Here is a 19072-nt window from a genome sequence, read left to right as displayed (position 1 = left end):
CGCTGCCACGAGCTGCTCCCACAAAGGGCACTCCAGGTTCCTCCAGGAGCAGCCACGCTTCACCTCGGGCCAGGGCAGGAAAAGGCATGTGGCTAAAAAAGGGGAGCCTTGGAAGACCTCTCATTAAATGTCTCCATGTGGAGTGAGCAGAGCTAGCTGGAACAGCAGCAGCTCATGCTGCAAAGACGTGTTAAAAACAAAGCAAAAGCCTGGAATAGGAACCAAAGCTTAAAAATACAGCACAGTCTCCAGACAGGTATTGTGTTATACACACATTTTACAGTGAAGAAGGTGGGGGGGGGGGGGGAAGGAAAAAGATTTTTTTCTTTTTCTTTTTTTTTTTCTAGAAGGAAACCATCATTTGAATATTTTGGCTCAGAAGAATTTCCTTCCGTCATCAGCAAAGCAAAGAATCTGTGAGAAAATGTCCTTCCTGCAAAAAGGGGGAAAACAATTTCTGGCTTAAGGCTAAAAAATGAAGCAATAAACCCTCTAAAGCTCAACTGAATAAAATGCCATGAGAGTTTTTAGGCGGAGCTGAGCCTGACCTTAAGCTTGGCCTGGCTAACTGTAGCCTTCTCATGAGATTAAATAAAAATATGAATATAAATAAAAAATCATACCCTGTGCCTTGGTGTTCTGATGGACACACCCTCCTGCCATCAGCCCTGGCTTGCCACCAGTCAGTACATTTGAGACTTACTTCTATTCACCTTGAAGCAAAACATGCAGCTATACAAATGAGTTTTTCCATATTTTCAATGCAAATGGAGGATTATTCAAAAATAAGTTGATCTCAGCCTCCTAGGAGACATGGAAAGGTCACAGAGCAGGCTGCAGAATATTTTCCCAGCTTTCCTCAGAAATATTTAAACTTACATGATTTCTCTATTTTAAGGCCTTCTCTGAGGCTTCTTCCCAAAAGTTCCAAAAAATAATCAATTAAAATGAAACCGCTCTACAGAGAGAGGACACCTAAGGACAAGCAAGTGTGGGCAGGAAAATAGATTTCAGTACTTCTATGAACTCTGGCAGCAAAGACACGGGCAGATGGAAGCAGCAGCGAGGGAGCTCAGCTCAGCAGAGCATGTGCCCAGCGGGAGGACAGCCAGCAGTGCCACCCAGCACCGGGCACCGAGCTCCAGACACACAATTCCCATTCCTCGATCTCACTGCAGCAAAGGGCAGAGGCATGGGCTGGCCTGGGCAGCATGCACGGTGGGAGGCACCAGGCTGGAAAGGAGAGTGGAGCAGGATGAGGGGATGTGGGAAGCAGGGCAGCCCTGCGGCCGGGGAGCTGCCAAGGCTGTCAGCAGAGATGCTGCAGGATTGCGCTCGCTTGGCTCGGCACGGGAGCGGAGCTGCCTGTGAGTCACAGCTCTGCACCACTCTGCCCAGCTTCCCTCCCCTCCCAACTGGCTTGAGTATTATAGATGTATTATTATTCCTCTCTTCTTTCTTTGGGGTTTTTTTTGCCTCACTGGCTGTTTCACTGCTCGCCAAAATATCTTCTGCTCAAGGGAGAGAGCTGTGGAGGGTGAAAGCTGGGGCTGACAGGGAGCCTGCCAGCCCCAGCCCCAGCCAGCCCCCACGGCCACTGTGGAGAAGCATCTGGGATGTGGACTTTTATTTTCCACTCATTCAATCAGAAACTCCTTGGAGGAGGTTTGCTAGCTCATGTAACGCTGCAATAACAAAACAGGTTTTCAGTGTTTAATTCACAACACTAACCTGGGCTCTAAAAGTCTCTAATTTCTCCATGAGCTCCCAGCTAATGGCATGGCTCCACCCTTTCCAGTGGGTCCTTTCAGAGACTCAAGTAACCTCTGGCACAGCCTAAAAACATACTTCTTGTCTTCTTTCACCTTGAAAAATAAAGTAATATCTATAATAATTAATATTAAACTGAGTTAACAGAGCCAGGAAGACTAAGTGGCAGTCCTGCTGATATCTATGGGCATGTGCCTACCCAGAAGTTGATGGGAACAGACCCACAGAGCTGCTCTCCACGTACCAGAGCTCAATGAAGATCTTTGGGCTCTAAGGCCATTTCTCAGGATGATTATTTAATGAAGATGGGGATGTGCTCCAGCTGGAACATGATGCACCAAGCTAACATAGCCACTGCTGTTGGCTGGATGTACAAATGTGCTGGGGTTTGAAAGTGCAATGGAATGTAAATCATCCAGGCTCAGGGTATGCATGGGATCCACCAAATCCCAGGTTATGGGAAGAGCCCACAGGTGGTACCAAAGGTAAGAGTTCATCCTGAACACACCACAGAAAGTGGTAATTGAAGCTGTTTGAGAAGAGGAGATGCTACCCATCTTTGACCAGACAAGAGACGTAGCCTGGGCAGGCACACACAAATGCTTTCGGTCCTACCCCCAGATGGAAAGCAGCACCTAAAATCAGCTGGGTAATTCAGTCTTGTCTCCCCATCTTGGCTGCTGGCAGAGGGGCTGATGAGTTACCTTCAGGAAAAGTGGTTTTCCCCATTGCAACAGCTGTTCCAGGCCACAGACATGAAGATGCCATCAGCAGAGCAGAGTCAGGCCAGGCTCTGCAGAAAGGAGGCTGCTGCTCTGACTGAGCAGCTACAGCTTCCATGGTTAAGTTTTCATTCAGAAGCCAAAGATACCCATACACAAAGTAAACTAAATCAGTTTAAATAGTGAACTCTCTAGCACTACAGAGTCACCTTCCTCTGCAGATAAACACTGCTCTTCACAGATGCCTTCAGCTTGTTGAGCTCTAAGGTGTGTCTGCATCCTCCATAAGAGACCACGACTGCTGCCAGGCCCTGGGAATGCACAGATTGTGTGTGACGCCACCAAAACCTATCCTGGCTCCTGGTAATCTGTGTCCACAGCTGCCCTCTCACTCAGCTCCCTTTTATCCATTCTTCAAAGTCTCTGATGCTTCTAAAAGTGATCTTGATCCTACACAGAGCCAGTCAAATTTGCTGTCATTAATTCTGCACTCACACAGGTTTTCTCCTCTGCTGATGAAGACAGACCAGCTTCTCTGCAGGATCCCAAGGCCCTGCAAGGACCACAGCCAAATCTGCAGCTACCAAAAGGACCTCCTTCCTCTGCACTCTTTGCACCAGCAAGGGCTCTTTAGAGGATGGAGCAATTGCAAAGCTCACTCCTCCAGATAACAGCCTTCTCTGCACTGAGTGCTGAACTGGAGATGTGCTGAGACTTGTCTGGTTTTTCAGCAGCAGCTTTCCCTCAATCCTGACCCCAAAGCCAGTTTTTCTCTGAGGACTCAAGGTTAGTCAGACCTTGGGAGAGGCAGAGGGTGTCTGCTATGGGATGGTTTGTGCATACAGAGGGTACATATATCAGGTGAATGGAATAACCTGGATCCTTCAGTAACTGACTTGGGCTTACCCAAACATCCCCCACAATCCTCACACCTCAACCTCTTTGCTAAATCCAGTGTTTCCTGCTTCAGCTGCACCTCTTGCTTTTCCCCCTGGGTGAATCCCTTTTCTTTCAGGGCATTCTCTGCACTTCCATTCCTTTTGCTAAACTCAGTAGTAGATCTTGTGGTAGCCTCTAATGGAGGGCATCAATAAAACAAACCAGCCTTGTGAGTCTTTTGTTTTCCAGTCAGACATATATCTGCTTTCTCCCCCTCAGTACTATTTTCCTCTAAGCACCAGCTCAGCTGAGGGACTCCTGCATCACTGCTGCCAAGCTGACATCATTTAGATGGATGTTGTGGGGCCAGTCACCCCTGAGAGCTGCCTCACTCCTCCATCATTTGGAGTTGCTCATCTATTACAACCATTTCCCTTCACATTTTCCTTCACCACTCTAACAAATTATCGCCATCCCTACCACATGCACTATATTTGCTACACATTTCTCGGTACCTCTGTTCCAACAGTTTTATTAGAAGTCTTTGTACCCATTAAAGCCTGAAAGGATGAGTGCCAGTGGCCTTTTGTAGGTTAATCCACAAGAGATCAAGAGTGCAAGGCATTCTGTCTATTCAAATTACTCATTTTACAGTATAATAGTATGAATATTAATATTGTCCATTGAAAAAGTGTGTTAATTAGGATGCTGGCAGTTTTTTGGACCACTGCCACACAAAATAAGCACTCAGGGGTACGTGACTATTCAAGCTCAGGTCTCAAATTGCCATTTACAACAGTGGCACACTCAGTTCAAGAGCCAAATCACCAAAATAATTAACAAGGGAACAGCCTACAGAGGGTTAATGTTACTTATTTTTCCTCTACTAATTTCAGTTATTCCCCTTCCTAGTAAAACAGTATTTAACCAAACCACAAATAATTTGCATAGCACACACGTGCTGGCTGCTGGGAGGTTTATAAGAAAACAGAACAAATGCCTCATTAATAACTAAGTGCCAAGAAATGCAGAAAGAATTTTGTACCAGACTACGAAAACCAAAGTGGTTTATTCTTCTGAGGCTTGCCTTGGATTAAACACTATGCTCCTTTGATAAGACTGGTTTGGACACATGAGAAAATGGAGATGGTACAGTCCACATATGTACAAGAAGGACACAAACTTGGGAGGTTGTTGTAGTTCAGACACAACTTTTTTATGCAGGTAAAGCTTTCACAAGCTCAGGGAGAGGCCTGGTCATTGGTACATTAATAGCACACAGATGATCTTTAACAGATATGATATTTCCCCTTTCCAGTTTCTGATTCTATTTTTATCCCACAGCATGGATGTGCAATCTTCACTGTAGCCTGCTGATCTCAAGGCTAATCTTCATTTTCTGACAGCAAAATGAAAGGTCAGCTACAGACCAGACACCAGGAAGGCCTCCCAGATGCCTGGGCATTTATGAACCTGATAATCTGGATGTCAGTGAGCATCTTGCCACAGAGGAAGCAAGGAGAACTGCAAACCAGCAGCCCTGGGCACCACTGATCACCACCAGGAAACCAACAATGTTCCCCCAAATGCTTGAGATTTGCAAACACACTATTTTTTTCCACAACTGAATAAACACCAAAGATTTTTAAGTTTTTGCAAAAACAAGATCTGCACCGAGGGGTCTAATTTGAAAGAAGACCCCATAGATTTTGGTTGTGTATTAGCTGTGGTATTTTCCCAAGGTGCAGGAGAAGCACATTTGATCCCTTGGCTCCTTCTCCTTCAGGAAAGGTATTTTCCTTTGGGATCACTTTTATCACTTGATGGAAATGCCAAATCTAAGTTTCCCACCTGTGAGGCCAGCGCCATACCATAGTTATTAAGGTCCAAAGTCCTTCTACTCCTCAAAGAGGTTACAACTAAAACCTATCTTCACAAACTAGGGTTCCTCAACATCACAGGACTTACAAAACTTAGTGCCATCCTCTTCAACACCTAAAATAAGCTAATTTTACCTCATACCCAAAAGTCAAGAGATCCAGTTTCTCCTGCAGGACCTTCAGCAAAGCTTCCCAACCCCATTCATGAAAGCAGAGACTTGAAAACATCTGCCAACACACAATGACTTCATTTTTAGAAGCTCTTAGTGCCATGACCTGCAGTGTAAGTCAACAAAAGAATGAGGTCTATCAGCACAGTTCAGGTCAGTTCAGGTCCCCTCTTGCCCCAGTGTAAACTAAGGGATGTAAAATTAAAGCAGACTCCTGCAAGCAAGGATGACCAGCACCTCTGGATTTTGCATTCCCAGCTTGACAGATGGGGCTGCAAATGAGATTTTGCATGTGCACGTACTCACACGGGCTTGGGGTGAGAGAAAGGTTCAAACACAAAGAATTAAGGGCTCCTGAAGACCATCAGTTGGAAGCAGCTGCAGAAACCTTTGATAATTTCCTGGGTTACTGAGCACTTTGCTGCTTAAATCTCTCCCTGGCCAGAGCTATTGCTTGTCACCAACCAAAAGCTAATCCTCTTTTTTTCTGATTTCATCTCTATCTTCTCTTTTCCCCCTCTCCATACGAGTGCAAAGCACCTTTAATCTTAATTTCAGATGTACTTTTCATGATGCTGCAGATGTGTTATCTGCCACTGACAGTATTTGCCACCTATTTCTCCTTAAAGGACAGTGCTTGACCTTGTAACAGCTTCCATGCCTCCAGCTTTAGAGGCTGAGCCCTTCTATTTGAATGGATCACAAGTAATCACTTTTCTGTATCCACTATTAGCAGTGAACCAACTACCCAGAGAGCTGCTGCTTTGTTGGTTTTTTTTCCCCCCCTTCCAAATGCAGCATTTTTCCTGGGCAGAGACATATTATGGCAATTCAGACACTGACAACTGTGTAAATCACACCCAGGCAAAAGTTATTGATGACCTCATTCCAGTAAAGCATGAGATGATCAGGCTGCCCCACGGTATTTTGATCATCTGAGAACCCTGAAATTGAAAGTTGCAGGCTCCATTTTGCTTGGAAACCTAACAAAAGGCATTAACTGTGACAAAAGGCACTTAGAACATCTCTTAAATTATCTCATTTCACACCAGCAGTAACAAATATTCATTTTCCTTTATTAACATACTCTCCTTGCCCATAACCACTCTCATTTTTCAAGTTTTGAATTAAAACGCTTTCAAGTTATTGATCCCTTCTGCTGGAATTCTCTTCTCCTGTTTTTATTAGCTCTTGTACACAGCCTAATTTGAGCAATACGAACAGTGCCTCCAACACAACCACCTCTCTAGCAGACCTGTCTCCCAGGAGTCGACGTGATTAATCTCTCCTGTGCAAGACAAGTCACGTTCCACAGCCCCAGCTCCTCCACACTGCTGGTGTGCTCAGAATGGCACTCTCACATCTGTTATTAAATTATGTAATTACCTTATTTCTTCTCAAGTGCCTTCCCAAACAGGTTGTAGACAGCCACCAGTGAAGGAAGAAGAAAACCAAATACTGGGAGCATCTGCAGAAGCTTTCAGGAGAATTTGCTCTTGCCTGTCACTGGATTTCTCCCCGTGCAAACTCAGCTGTGGGCTCCCGGAGCCCAAGGAGCATTCCCTAGCACTGGAATAGTGCTGAAGGCAGTATTTACCAGAGGAAAAGCTGCACACTGCTGTGGCTATGCCAGGAGCTGCATCTCCTCCTGAGGGATGCCCTCACAGCTGGCTGGGGCTTCTCGCACCCTCCCTGACAGGCACATCCCATTGCCAGGGGCTCAGCCAGCTGAGGGTGGGGCTCACACACTGCCCCCACTGTGTTTAAATCCAACTGGTGATACGCAGAGTCCTCGCTAAACACAACCCCAGGCATCGTATCACAGGTTTGAGGTTCTTTCTAGAAGAAAGACAGGAGATTTGGAGGAAGAAGAGTCATCTTAGATACATGGTGTAGCCCAAAATGGTGCTCTCTGTGAGCCCTATGGCTCATCCCCTGCTAGGTGCCCTCTGCAGCCGCTGGCACCGCTCTGCAACCCTGTATCTGCTGTGGAACAGCATGGGGAAAAGCACCAAATTTCCTTGGCTATGCCAAGTTTTAGCTACTATGGGAAGATGCAAGTAAAAAAAGACCCAAACCAAACCCCCCAAGATTGCCACAGAGGAGAAAAAGGCTGGAAGATGGAGGTGGTGCTGTAGTGTTTAACCTGGGTGAGCAAATGTGTTGTGCTTTCTCTGCACAAAGCTGAATGCCAATGATTCAGAGCCCAAGTCAGCCCAGGCCAAAGACACATGAATGGCTTGAGAACCAGCCTCTCCCTGCCCCTCCTCAAGCAGAAAGCTGTGACCTGCCTCTCCTGGGACTGCACAATCCAGCAAGCCAGCACAGCAGCACATGTGCAAATCCATCTGCAGTCTGAGGAGTTACAAGGCAGCCCCATCCATGATGGCTTTTAAAGGTTGAACAGTGACAGAACTTGAATCCAGCTGCTCCTGTGGGGCCTGAACTCCGTGGACAGCATCACTGCAGGGGGACAGCCATGCCCTGGACCACTGCCCAGCTGAGTGACCTCCATATGATGCCCATCACCTCTCCAGCCCCCAAATCGGTGTGGATGCTAAAGGCAGAGTACCTTCAAACCACACTATGATTATCCCAACAGATGCTGGCTTCTGTCACTTAAGAAAACATTAAAAATACAGGAGGAGTCCTTTCAGCAGGTGTTCAAGGGCCCAGCTCACTGCTGGGCTGCTGCAGGATTTTCAGCTGATGCTGAGCGTTTTCTGTGTGACCAGGACTCACACACTGGATGCTCTCCTTCAGTGCCACGGATCAAGACTTTTCTGCATTTTGGGCAGTTTCATGATTACAGCAAAAAATGTTTCTGCAGAGTCCAAAAATGTAATCTGACATTGTGTTTCAGAAGCCTATTTCTCTAACAGAAGATTTCTATTTTCTTTGGCAAACTACCCCTTGTGTTAGCCCTACTGGCATTCACATACACAATTCACAATTCATCTGGAACAGGCTATTTACAGAAATTCTGCTGAACTGGCTGTCTTTCTATTAGTTATGTAGAAAAGAAAAGGTTTGGCCTTGATCCTGGGCCTGCTGAATTAAAGTGTGAAAAGGAAAATCTCTGAAGCCCAGGAACGCAAAGGCATTTCCACTGGTACTGCCCAATTCAACTACAGCCATAACTGCTCTAAAAAACACAAGAAACTAATGGCAAGTTCACTGGAGTTTGCAATGCTGCTTATACTGAATTTCTACCTCTGAAAAACAAAGATGCATTTCCAGCCTTTCATATTGTCTGTGAGAGCTTCAAACTCTGAAGATGTTTTTATGTCCCAGGTGGGGACGGGGGAGGTTGGCTGCAAACTTCTGAATGCTCAGGTTAGGTATTGAATGAGGCATCTTATCCTCAAATAATGGTTTTGCTCAGAGAGAAATTGCAACACCAAGGAAAGTATTGGTATAAAGACATAAACTGCAAGATATGCTGGAGTGGAAACTTCCCATCCTTTCCAAAGGGGATGCAAAGCAAGAAGAAAAGAGTTAAGCTGGAAGGATGAAATGGCTCCCTGTCCACATCTCTGTCCACTTTGCTGGCCCCAGAGACCAGGGCAGAAGAGATGATCTCTCCCAGCACATCTGCTTACCTCTGATTCCTTTGCCATCGAGGCTGACATGCTCAACCTTTCCTCAGCAACAGCTGCCATAAGTTTGGGCTTTTTAAAAGCAAATCAACACTGTCAGACAAGACACTGACCTGAAAGCAGGCACAAAGCCTCACCAGCCCAACGCCCTGGTCATTACACCGTCACCAGGAAAGTTAAGGATTGGGAGCAAAGGTCTTGGAAGGAATTCCTTGCTTTCCCTTCCAACCCTCCTACTACCTTCCATTAAAAAAGGGGATCTGGAGGAGGAGCTCAGCTGAGAGATCAGTGTCACAGATTCCCATACCATCCCAAACTTGAGGCCCCCACCAGGAATCCCTGCAGACCCCAGGATTGCTTGTCCAGATGGAGGAACCCCCCTGAAGTTCACACACCAACAGTTATGGTCAGGACAACAAAATACCAACTTGTGAGGAACAAATCACACTTTTAAACTATTAGGCATCCATGAGTTAATATTTTTTAACGCAGATTTTTACTGACCTCATTTGCTCTAGATACCATGTAGGCAAACATAAAATACATTTCTTCACACTGACCCTGTTAACAACCATTTCTCAAGGGAGCAGAAGAACTGTAAGGAACTAACACAACTTGTTTATTTGTTTATTATAAACCAGACTTATTGAAACAATATCCCCACTCAGTACTAACTGGGAAAAAAGTAATTACATCAAACTAAGGCCACATCCACTGAAATGAGATGAGACCATCATCTGCTCCCTGCAGCCCAGGTGGAGCATCTCCTCCAGTGACAGCAGCACGTCACACTAATGCGTATTGCCTAGCCAAAGTGCTTCTGCCTCTCCATCTTAGTGCCCATGGAGAGCTAACAAAGGCAGCACAGCTTCCAGACCAGGCCTGTGGGCAGCTTTGTAAAATTAACTACAGGCATTTGATACCCAGTTCTGTCCTTTACAAAACTCTCTCCCTTCCACGGCTCCTATTTTTGAACATAATGGGCTGGATTAACTCCCTGTCCCTTTCTGTCCCTTCATGCCCAGGTAATTTCGAGTATCTGTCCTTACCAGGTTCACCTTTGCAGTGGGTTAAAAAAGAAGAGGCATGCAGAAGGTTATTCTTCATGGAATCTCACTGCTATGGGCCACAAACATCCCTAATAAATATTAGAAACTGGAGCAAAGCAGCATCCCTTCCACTCGGGGGTGCTCCTCCTGCTGACATCAGGGACTCTTGGTGAAACCCCTAACCACACAAATGAAGTAGCCCAACAACCCAGGAGGATCCTACAGCCCCACACTAAATCAGAAATTCACACCAAGAAAAGCCCATGAGCCCCAACCCAATATTTAAATTTCTCATCCTCTTGCAAGCCTGTGGGCCACTTCTGAGTCTCCTGGATGCATCCCATCACAACCTCTCTGCTGGGAAAAGCAATGTGACACATGAAAAAGGAGCATTTACCAATACTTCTTTAAGAGCACTGCCCTGCTCCAGTGGAGAGCAAAACAACCCTGGCAAATCTGAGAAAACCAGCAATCACTGGGACATCAGGTCTGTAACCCAGCCCAAGGCAATGACTGTGCAAACACAGGGACTGGGATGCTTCACACCCAGGGGCAAGAACTGGGCACAGGGAGAGCTGGCTGTGGCACCTGACAGGATTCATCCCTTCCCAGCCACCTACACATGAGCTGAGATGGGTTGGAGACAAGGGCACATGAGGATGGAGCTGAGCTTTTAGCCACACACTTCCTTGTGCACATTTCAACACAAGAATTTAAGACACCTAAAGACACACAAAAAATCTGAAGACTTAAACAAAACAAAAAATTACACCAATCTGCCATTCTTATGCAAGAAGAGGAAAAAATCCCACAACATTTGGAAGCAGGCTGTGTTTTCTTGGCACTTTCCATCTTTAGGTAATTAGCGTAAAGGGCTTCCCAGGTAAACCTAAGAATAAACGGCAGATTTCAGGAGAGACACCATTCTCTCTGCAGTGAGCCTTCTAAGCACAGCCAGGAGAAGAGCTGCAGAGCTCCAGCAGGTTCCCCATAAGCATCACTCTCCTCCAAGTCCTCAGGGTCAGCCACAAGTCAAGCTGCATCAAAATTTGGTGTGGCATAAAAAAAGACAAGTAAGAAACGCCTCTGAAGACAAACACCACAGCATTTGCAAATGCTTCAAATCCACAGCCTGGACCAACTTTTACAGCTTGCTGCTCCTCCCATCCCCTTCTCTAAGCTTTCAAAAAAGTGCTATCCTAGCTGAGAGTGGCACCTTCAGAGCTGGGAGGAACAAAACACCTCCCAGCTCCAAAACCTACTTTTCAGTGTTTCTCTCGGTTGTTTTCCTCAGCTGACCTAGTAGCAGCTGCTGTACTTGCTCCTCTGGGAATCAGCCTCGCTCCTTTGTTTCCAAAATGCTGGTGCAGGGGCACCCAGCCTCCCCATCACCTCATAGATTGATTTCCAATGCTGGTGTCACCCAGCAGCTCCCAGCTCTGCCCCCCCAGACCACCCCACTATTGTTGTCTTTCTGATTATATTGGGAAAGGGTAAGGACAGGGATGGGAAAGGAGAAGAGAGGAGTCATTCAGCAAAGGTCACTGGAGAAGTCCACAGCAGTGAGGACCTGTCCCCCAGCTCCCTGTGCACTGTACCAGGCTCCAATTCACTAGAAGAGCCTATTACTTCTTAAATATAATATCCAAGTTTACAAGTGCAAAAACAGCAGGTACCAGCTTCTGCTGAGAGCAAGTAGCTCCTCATCTATGCCGTGCAGCCCAGGGTTACCATTAGAGGGACATAACCTGAAAGCAAACATTTTTTGTAACCCACCTGGATCTTACAGAACCCACACCTCACCCACCAGCCACAGCCACACCCTTGTAAAATACTGCTGGTAAGATACTACAGTCAGCAGAGCAATGGGAACTTCAGCAGACAAGAAGCCACCCTTCCCAAAACAGAGAGTGATGCTTTCACACGCAATAACCCCAATTCTGAAAGCTGGCTTTTTTCTAAACACCTCCCCTACACTGCACCCCCACCTCTCACTTTCCTCACAAAAGACCTGACAAAAGACAAGTCTGAGTTTCCAGTCCAGCCATTCCTCTGGGACAGGAGAATGTGGCACTGGACAGGGTCTGCAAAGCAGCTGCTTGCACAGAGCACTTTCTAATGCCCACAACCCAAGGAGGGGGCTCTCCCTCTGTCCCTATCCACACCTGGCACCCACACAAACCACACTGCAGGACCCACCACCCCATTCCCCATGCTTTGCAGCACCCCTGACTTTACTTGGCATCTTCAAAAGCAGCTTTTTTAACCCTAAGACATTGCAGCTATTTTTTTGTCCTGCAAAACTGTGCAGTATTTACAGAATCAGAGCATTCAGCAATGCAAGGGAGACTGGACAAATGTCACTCTGCAGATGCGTCAGTCTGCTCCTGACCTTCACCCTGCCCTTTCCCTTCACTAAATCGGCAGGGAGGCAAAGGGAACAGAGATTTAAAGGGAGGCAATTCAGAAACATTTTTAATCACCTTTTATAACCTGCATTCCCTAGGACTGAAAAAGCACCTTTCCCTTACATTATTCAGAAAGCAGCAAAGCTAATGTGACATATTGGTGCGTAGGTGTGTGGGGGCTGGTTTCTTGGGGGGGGGAAGGGAGGGCTGAGGGCTCGCTCTGTGTTTCAGAGAAATGAAGCAGCACAAGATGTACCAGTTGCTCTGGTAACAAAGCTTTTGCCTTTTTTTTTGCCTTTTTTTTTTTCTTTTTTTTTTTTTGTAAGAACGAAGCATCATTTTAAGTATTTTTTCAGTTCAGACTTCCTTGCCTGCATGGCAAAAACAAATCTGCGTTTCAGAAACACACACACTCCATTTGAGTCAGCATGGAAAGGACCTTCTCCTCCAGAGCTACTATAACATCATGGGGAAGTGGATAAAATTGAGGTTGCCCATTTTCCTTCTGATAAGGCTACAGGAGTTATCACACACCAGTACTCCAGCCCAGCCCCTTCCTGCAACCCAGAAAGAGCTGATAAAAGCCCAGCACCACGTATGAGATGGTGCCTGTGGAAGCAGTGGAGACCCCATCCCTGGTGAGCATCCGTGCACAGCAGCACCACCATCCCCCTCTGCCAGCACATGGAGCCATCCCAGTGAAAACAATGGCTTAATATTTAATACTGTGCTCATAATACAGAGGGATTATAAAGCAGCTGGTAAGTCCTGTAAATCCATTCACACTCACACAGACCATCCCTGACCTTGAAGGTGATAAGCAGCCAGTGCCTGCCCACAAGGCTCTGGGTCTGGATGTGCGTGGCCCAGCCAACACCAAAACCATCCCAGGGGAAGGAAGAGCCTGGGACAGGGCAGGGTGGGCAGACACAAAGGGCTCCCCTGCCTCAGTCCCCTGGAGCAGGCTTTCAGAGCAGCACCAAACCATGGGGAAAGCCAGGAAGCTTTCCAAACCAGAGGGACCAACCATCATGTGAAGTGACTGTCAGAGCATGAGGAGGGATGGCTACCCACATTCACACACGTGTGGTTACACTCAGCCTGCCCTGCAGCAAAAGCAGCCTCTGAAGAGCTTCAAAACATTAAAAAAGACCCAAAGCTGAAGATACAACACCAAAACCACCAATGGGGCTCAAGTCACACCCAACCTCACAACATCACAGCTCATGTTATAAACATAAAGGTGGGAAAAGAGAAATGCTCACAGTGCACCTTCAAATGCAACAGCTGTCCAGAGTTAGAGCTGCGTGTTCAGACTGCAAGATGATGGGGCTTTGAATTCCTTCAACAGCCTGTGAACAGGAGCACCAGGTGCCCTTGGTGTGCTCAGAACCAGCATCCAGCACAGCCAGGTGTTGGGACAAGGGCAGCTGGCAGCATGACCTGCTCTGCAGGCACACGTTCAGCCTGGCCTCTCAAGCAAGGCACAGCAGTCAGTCTGCAGCTATACAAGCTGTGTATGTAAACTACAGTTAATTCTTTACAGCAACAATCCCCAGAAGTTAGTAATAATGTGCAGCACGGTAGCTTCTTCCACACAGATAAAGCAACAGTGATTAATTATCGAGCTATTGACCATCGGCCTTTCAGAAAGGGCGACAATAAACCAACTGATGATTAAAAACAATTACTGTCATTCTTGACTCAGGCTAATTATATGAACTTCTAATAATGACCCAGGAACCTGCAGAGTGTTTGTTCTCACCAGGGCTGATGCAAGGGCCCAGCACTTGATCAGCAGACAGACTGAGACAGATGTCAAGCAAGTTAAACATGGCACAGACTACATATTAGTTTCACATATCCACCCTCAAAAATAAATTAAAGGCAAAAGGAGTCTTCTAGAAGTCTTTCTTTAGGATATTTACCTGCTACCTCAGCAGCCTGCACTGGTGGAAGGCCTGGGGATGCCAGGAGGAAAGATGCCACTGTGCATGGAGTGCACAGACAGCACCTAGGAGTGCAGGACACACATTATCCCTCCTCCTCTGGTATCTGCAAACTCCAAGACATTATCAAACACAGGCTTGTGCCTGGGACATTCCCACAAGTTTGTCTCAGGAACCAAACTGTCCCAGCAGTCCTGCTGCTCCCAGCTCTCCAGCAACAGGTCACCTTGGATTTCAAATATTTTATCCACTTTCTAATACCCACACACCTCAACATCTCCATCTACTGGGTCAAACCTGGGCATTTGCCTCCAGGTGGGTCAGGCCTGACTTCTGGCAAATACCAGCTGGGAAATAAGTAAGCCCTGACTGAAGACCCTGGGATTCATTTCTTCAACCTTTCCCCAAGTGTACTGTACCCCAGACAGACAGACAAAGTACAACAAAAAGCAATTACAAAGACCTCATTCTCTTCAAACAGCTGCCTCACTTGGGCTGGCAGAGGACATGGACAGCCTGTGGGCAGCCAGGAACCTGTCGAGGTGCTCCACCTGCCCTGGGGTGGCTCCTAGGGGTGATTCCCCTGCCCCATCACGTGGTGATGGTAAAGGAGCTCCTTGGAGGGCCACAGCTGACACGGGCAGCACATGGATCCCACACGCTGTAAACTACAGCGCAGACTACTGCTGCGTAATAGCTTGGTGATTATATGGCATTTACCAGATAATTAAGCAATCAATAGTTATTGTGCAGTTACAGAGGTGCCCACATACTCTATCTTGTACCCTGTAAAAATGAAACCTTGCTGAAGCCGTAAATGGAGAGCCACATCCCTTGGGCACAAGGCAAAGCAGCACTTGGCATTAATGACCACTGTCCTGGCAAGCTGGGAAGAAGCATGTGAATATGTAATCTCAACATCATTTACTTTGATGTAAAATACACAAGATGAGAGGTACAAAGCTTATAATGTGATCTATTTCCTGATTTTTTTTTTGTCACTATTGCAAAGGCTTGAATCAAAATCCTTCTTGGCTGACACCATCACTCACTCGTTACACTCATCATCCACCGTGTGAATGGACATGGCTAAGCCCATAAAACACTGGGGGATTGCTCTGGCTTTCCACTTACTCAGTGAAAAGTAAGTAGCCCATGGCATGTGTCCTCAGGCTTTGCACCCATTTATTGGACAGGTACTTCTGAGTAGCCCAGTGTCTTCCTCCTTTGAACCCATGTATTTATTGGTGCTGGACACCCCACTGGTTGTGATCTTGAACTATCCAGGCAATCTAAGGACACACAGTATTTTAAGGAGTATTTGTTTGCTCTCATGCAGAGTAGAAATAAACAGCAATTATAATGTTCTGGGACATAAAAGCAGTATTTCTTCACAGTTTAGGTAATGCTCTGAAGCATCTTAGTGAGTTTTGTGTTTAGAGTTGCTTTCAGCCATCAGCTAAAAACCAGTGTGGCAAAGGTTGAATTCCCCAAGTCCAACTTGTTGTATTCCTGACAGTCATTTCCTTAAACACCTATAACAAAAATAAAATCCAAGGACACAAAAAAACTACTGCAACCATGTCTGGCACAGAAGCTAGCAAATTCTCAGTCTTTCATCAAAACCAGTTTACAATCTGTAACATTAGATGTAGGATTATTAGACAATAAAGAAAAGCTTCCGATTCAATTAGAGAGATAAGTCATCACCAGTTTGGTCCCTCATTAAAATTAAAATCAAGCTATTCAAAAGAGACTGTTAAGCAGTGAAAAAGGAATGTTATTTCTCTCTGCGTTTTTCCAAAGCAAAGAGCTTGTGGTTGGGGTTAGAGAAGTGAGAGCAGAGCAGGTCACTGCAGTGCCCAGGTGTCACTGGGGTATGGCCAGAGCTGGGAAGAACCAAAGGGACATTCTAACCTGTTGTCCTGAGCAAAGAAAGACCTTTACTTGAAAATACAGAGGTTAAACCGAACCAGTTGCCTTTGCCTCAAGTGCAAGGCTCAAGGGGACCAGGCTTTGAAGCGCTGTGAACCACCTGAAAGATATCTTCAAACCATGACCCAGTAATCAGCATCAAAGCAGCAACCCCTGCATCCCCACCATCCTGGCAGTGGGTGCCCTCCTTCTGGGAGCTCTCAAGGGGAACCAGGCTTGGCCAGCACAACTCTCCTAGGAGCAGGAAGGCATGTGCTGCAGCAGGGGCTCCCCAACCTCTCCAGCAGATGCTGAGGCTGGCTCCATAAATCCCTGCTCTCTGAGGGCTCCTGTTACTGCGGTACTCCCAGACACTTCTCAGGCTCCTCAACCTGCTGGGCTGTGAGATCATTCAGCTGCCAGAAGAACATGACCATGCCCTTTATTGCCTGGGATTAACGGGAAGTTTGCACCTTGCACATTTTCCCCCCAGGTCCTGGGCAGGCTAGCTGGTTCTCACCAGGACACCTGCAGACTCCAGCACAAACATGGCCATGCAGCAGTGTTAGACACTGCTGCTATATCAGATTTTCTAAGGGAAACATCAAGGCTGCAGCACACAGATATATAACATTATCCCCTGCCTGGAATAAACATCTCACTTCTGCCTCCTTCCAACAGCAAAGTTGCTTTTCTTGTTTCAGAGAGGGACCAGCCATGAGAAGGGGGGGGTGATGCTCACCAGGTAACTGCTCCTGGGTGAGAGCACAGGGCTTGGACCCGCAGAGCTCAGGCTGGAAGCCAACACCAGAACCCAAAAAACACAACCAGAGGTGCACACAGCCTCTAGGAAGGCAGCAATGGTGCTACCTCAGGTAACACACACAGAGGGGTAGGTTACCACCCCTGCAGGGAATTAACAGATGTGTAGATGTGGCACCTTGGGACATGATTAAGTGGTAGCTTGGCAATGCTGGGTTATTGTCTGGACTCAAATACCTTTTCCAAACTAAATTATTCTGTGAACAGTCCAGCCCTGCCCAAGAGGGGTTTGGAAATGGCAGTGGAACAACCATCTGATTGCAGAGAATGCTGCTCCTAGGTATGGATCACTTCTAAGGGCTGATTTAGAATGGAGCCAGAAGGTCTGTGTGTCTTGAAAGCTGATCCATTTGTTTTGCTGCAGAGATAAATACAGCGGTGGTATCTGGAGAGAAAGAATCACAGAGATCTTATTTCCACACTGGCTTTTAGGGTGGGACACCATAAACAGTCATGTATGTTTTATATCGAAGTCTCCTTTTGTTTACAGCACATGTGCTACTCCAGGACTTCAGTTTAAGAGAGCTGTGAAGTCAGGCTTAGCCTGAGCTCATGCCTCAATACTTACTAATTTGGTTTGGACAGCAACATTTTCCCCTCCACCCCCGTCACCATCCCGTCTGGCACTGGCACCACGTGAATCACACCGAGGACAATCCGGTTACTCCAGCAAGTTAAAAACACGAGGAGGATTTTCCCCTTGTACAGCACGGGAAAAAGGAACACAGAAACGTTCATCCTACACTTGGGACATTTCTGGGTGGCTTTTTTTCCCCTTTGAGGTAACACACAGAAAGAATCAAACCCAGCAAGAGGAAACCTGATCAGCTGAGCCACACAACCAGCAGCACCAGCTTATTTCCCTTTTTTGCTCTCCACAAAAACACGACGCTTTGAAAAGATCATTACAAGCACATAGTTTCCATGGATTGTTAGAAATATGAACCAGTTAAAATTAGGTCACCTTCCACCGTTATTTTAGCAGCTGAGAAGAAAAACAGTTCAGAAGAGAGCTCCCGTGGCAGGGAGCACACGGTGGGAAAACAATGAATGCCAGAAGGGAAGGCTCCCTGGAATATAACCTTGATAAGAACAGCTTTGGGGTAGGGCAGTTTTAACTTTGTTTTTGTTGTTTTTTAAAAAGAAATCTGTTTCAGTTCAAAATTCACACATTTAAAACTCCAGAAGTTCCAGTTCATTTTCGGTTCACTTCAATCCCTTGATCCTTCTACTGACAGGATGAGTCCACAGCAGCAGGAGGATGGGGGAATCTTGGCTCTTTAAACACCATTCTCTTCAGCAGGGGCAGCTCACTGTCTTTAAGAGCATGACAAGCAAGAGCTTTGTCTCCAAAACCACAGAAGTAGGAGCACATGAGTATATTATTTTCTATAGTCAAAATGAAACATGGGCATGAAGGGTAAACAGGATCTCTGTGTGCCCACACACGAATGAGTACACGTGTACACAGCACTTGTGCCCACATATACAGGTGTTTCTTGGAGAATGAGGCCCAGGGGACTAACTCCCAGCATAACCAAAAAAGCTGGCAAATTCCTCATGCAACCACGACAAGAAACATCTCTCCACCACATATAAACACAGATAACCCCAGACTTTGAAATAATTCAATCCCACCACAAATGCACAAAAATAGTCCATAAAAAGACCTCACCAAGACAACAAAATCTGGAAATCCTCCAAGCTAAGATGTGTTTGGGACACATCTTATACACATGTGATATAATATAGGAGAGGTGGGAATTTTAAATATTCTTGTAAAGAAGTTCATGCTTTTGAAATCCTGCTCTCCACAGTCCCTTCACTATTCTCATCTGGATTGCTGCTTCTAGATGTTCAGAAAAATTTACAGCAATCCTACTGACTGTAACAGGCACTTTAATAAAAAC

General features: G+C 46.3%; 1 protein-coding gene across 6 annotated transcripts in view; it reads right to left on the bottom strand.

Moving 5' to 3' along the window:
- TNIK (TRAF2 and NCK interacting kinase) overlaps positions 1-19072 on the bottom strand; it is a 151682-nt gene that overhangs the window by 105734 nt on the left and 26876 nt on the right. The window lies entirely within an intron of this gene.

This window comes from Pseudopodoces humilis, chromosome 11 (assembly GCF_049639895.1).
Source record: "Pseudopodoces humilis isolate 2021_Gansu_Grassland_sample_001 chromosome 11, ASM4963989v1, whole genome shotgun sequence".
In the NCBI taxonomy this organism is placed as follows: domain Eukaryota; kingdom Metazoa; phylum Chordata; class Aves; order Passeriformes; family Paridae; genus Pseudopodoces; species Pseudopodoces humilis.
The sequence above is the reverse complement of the archived record's forward strand: the minus strand, read 5'-3'. Positions and strand labels throughout refer to the sequence as shown.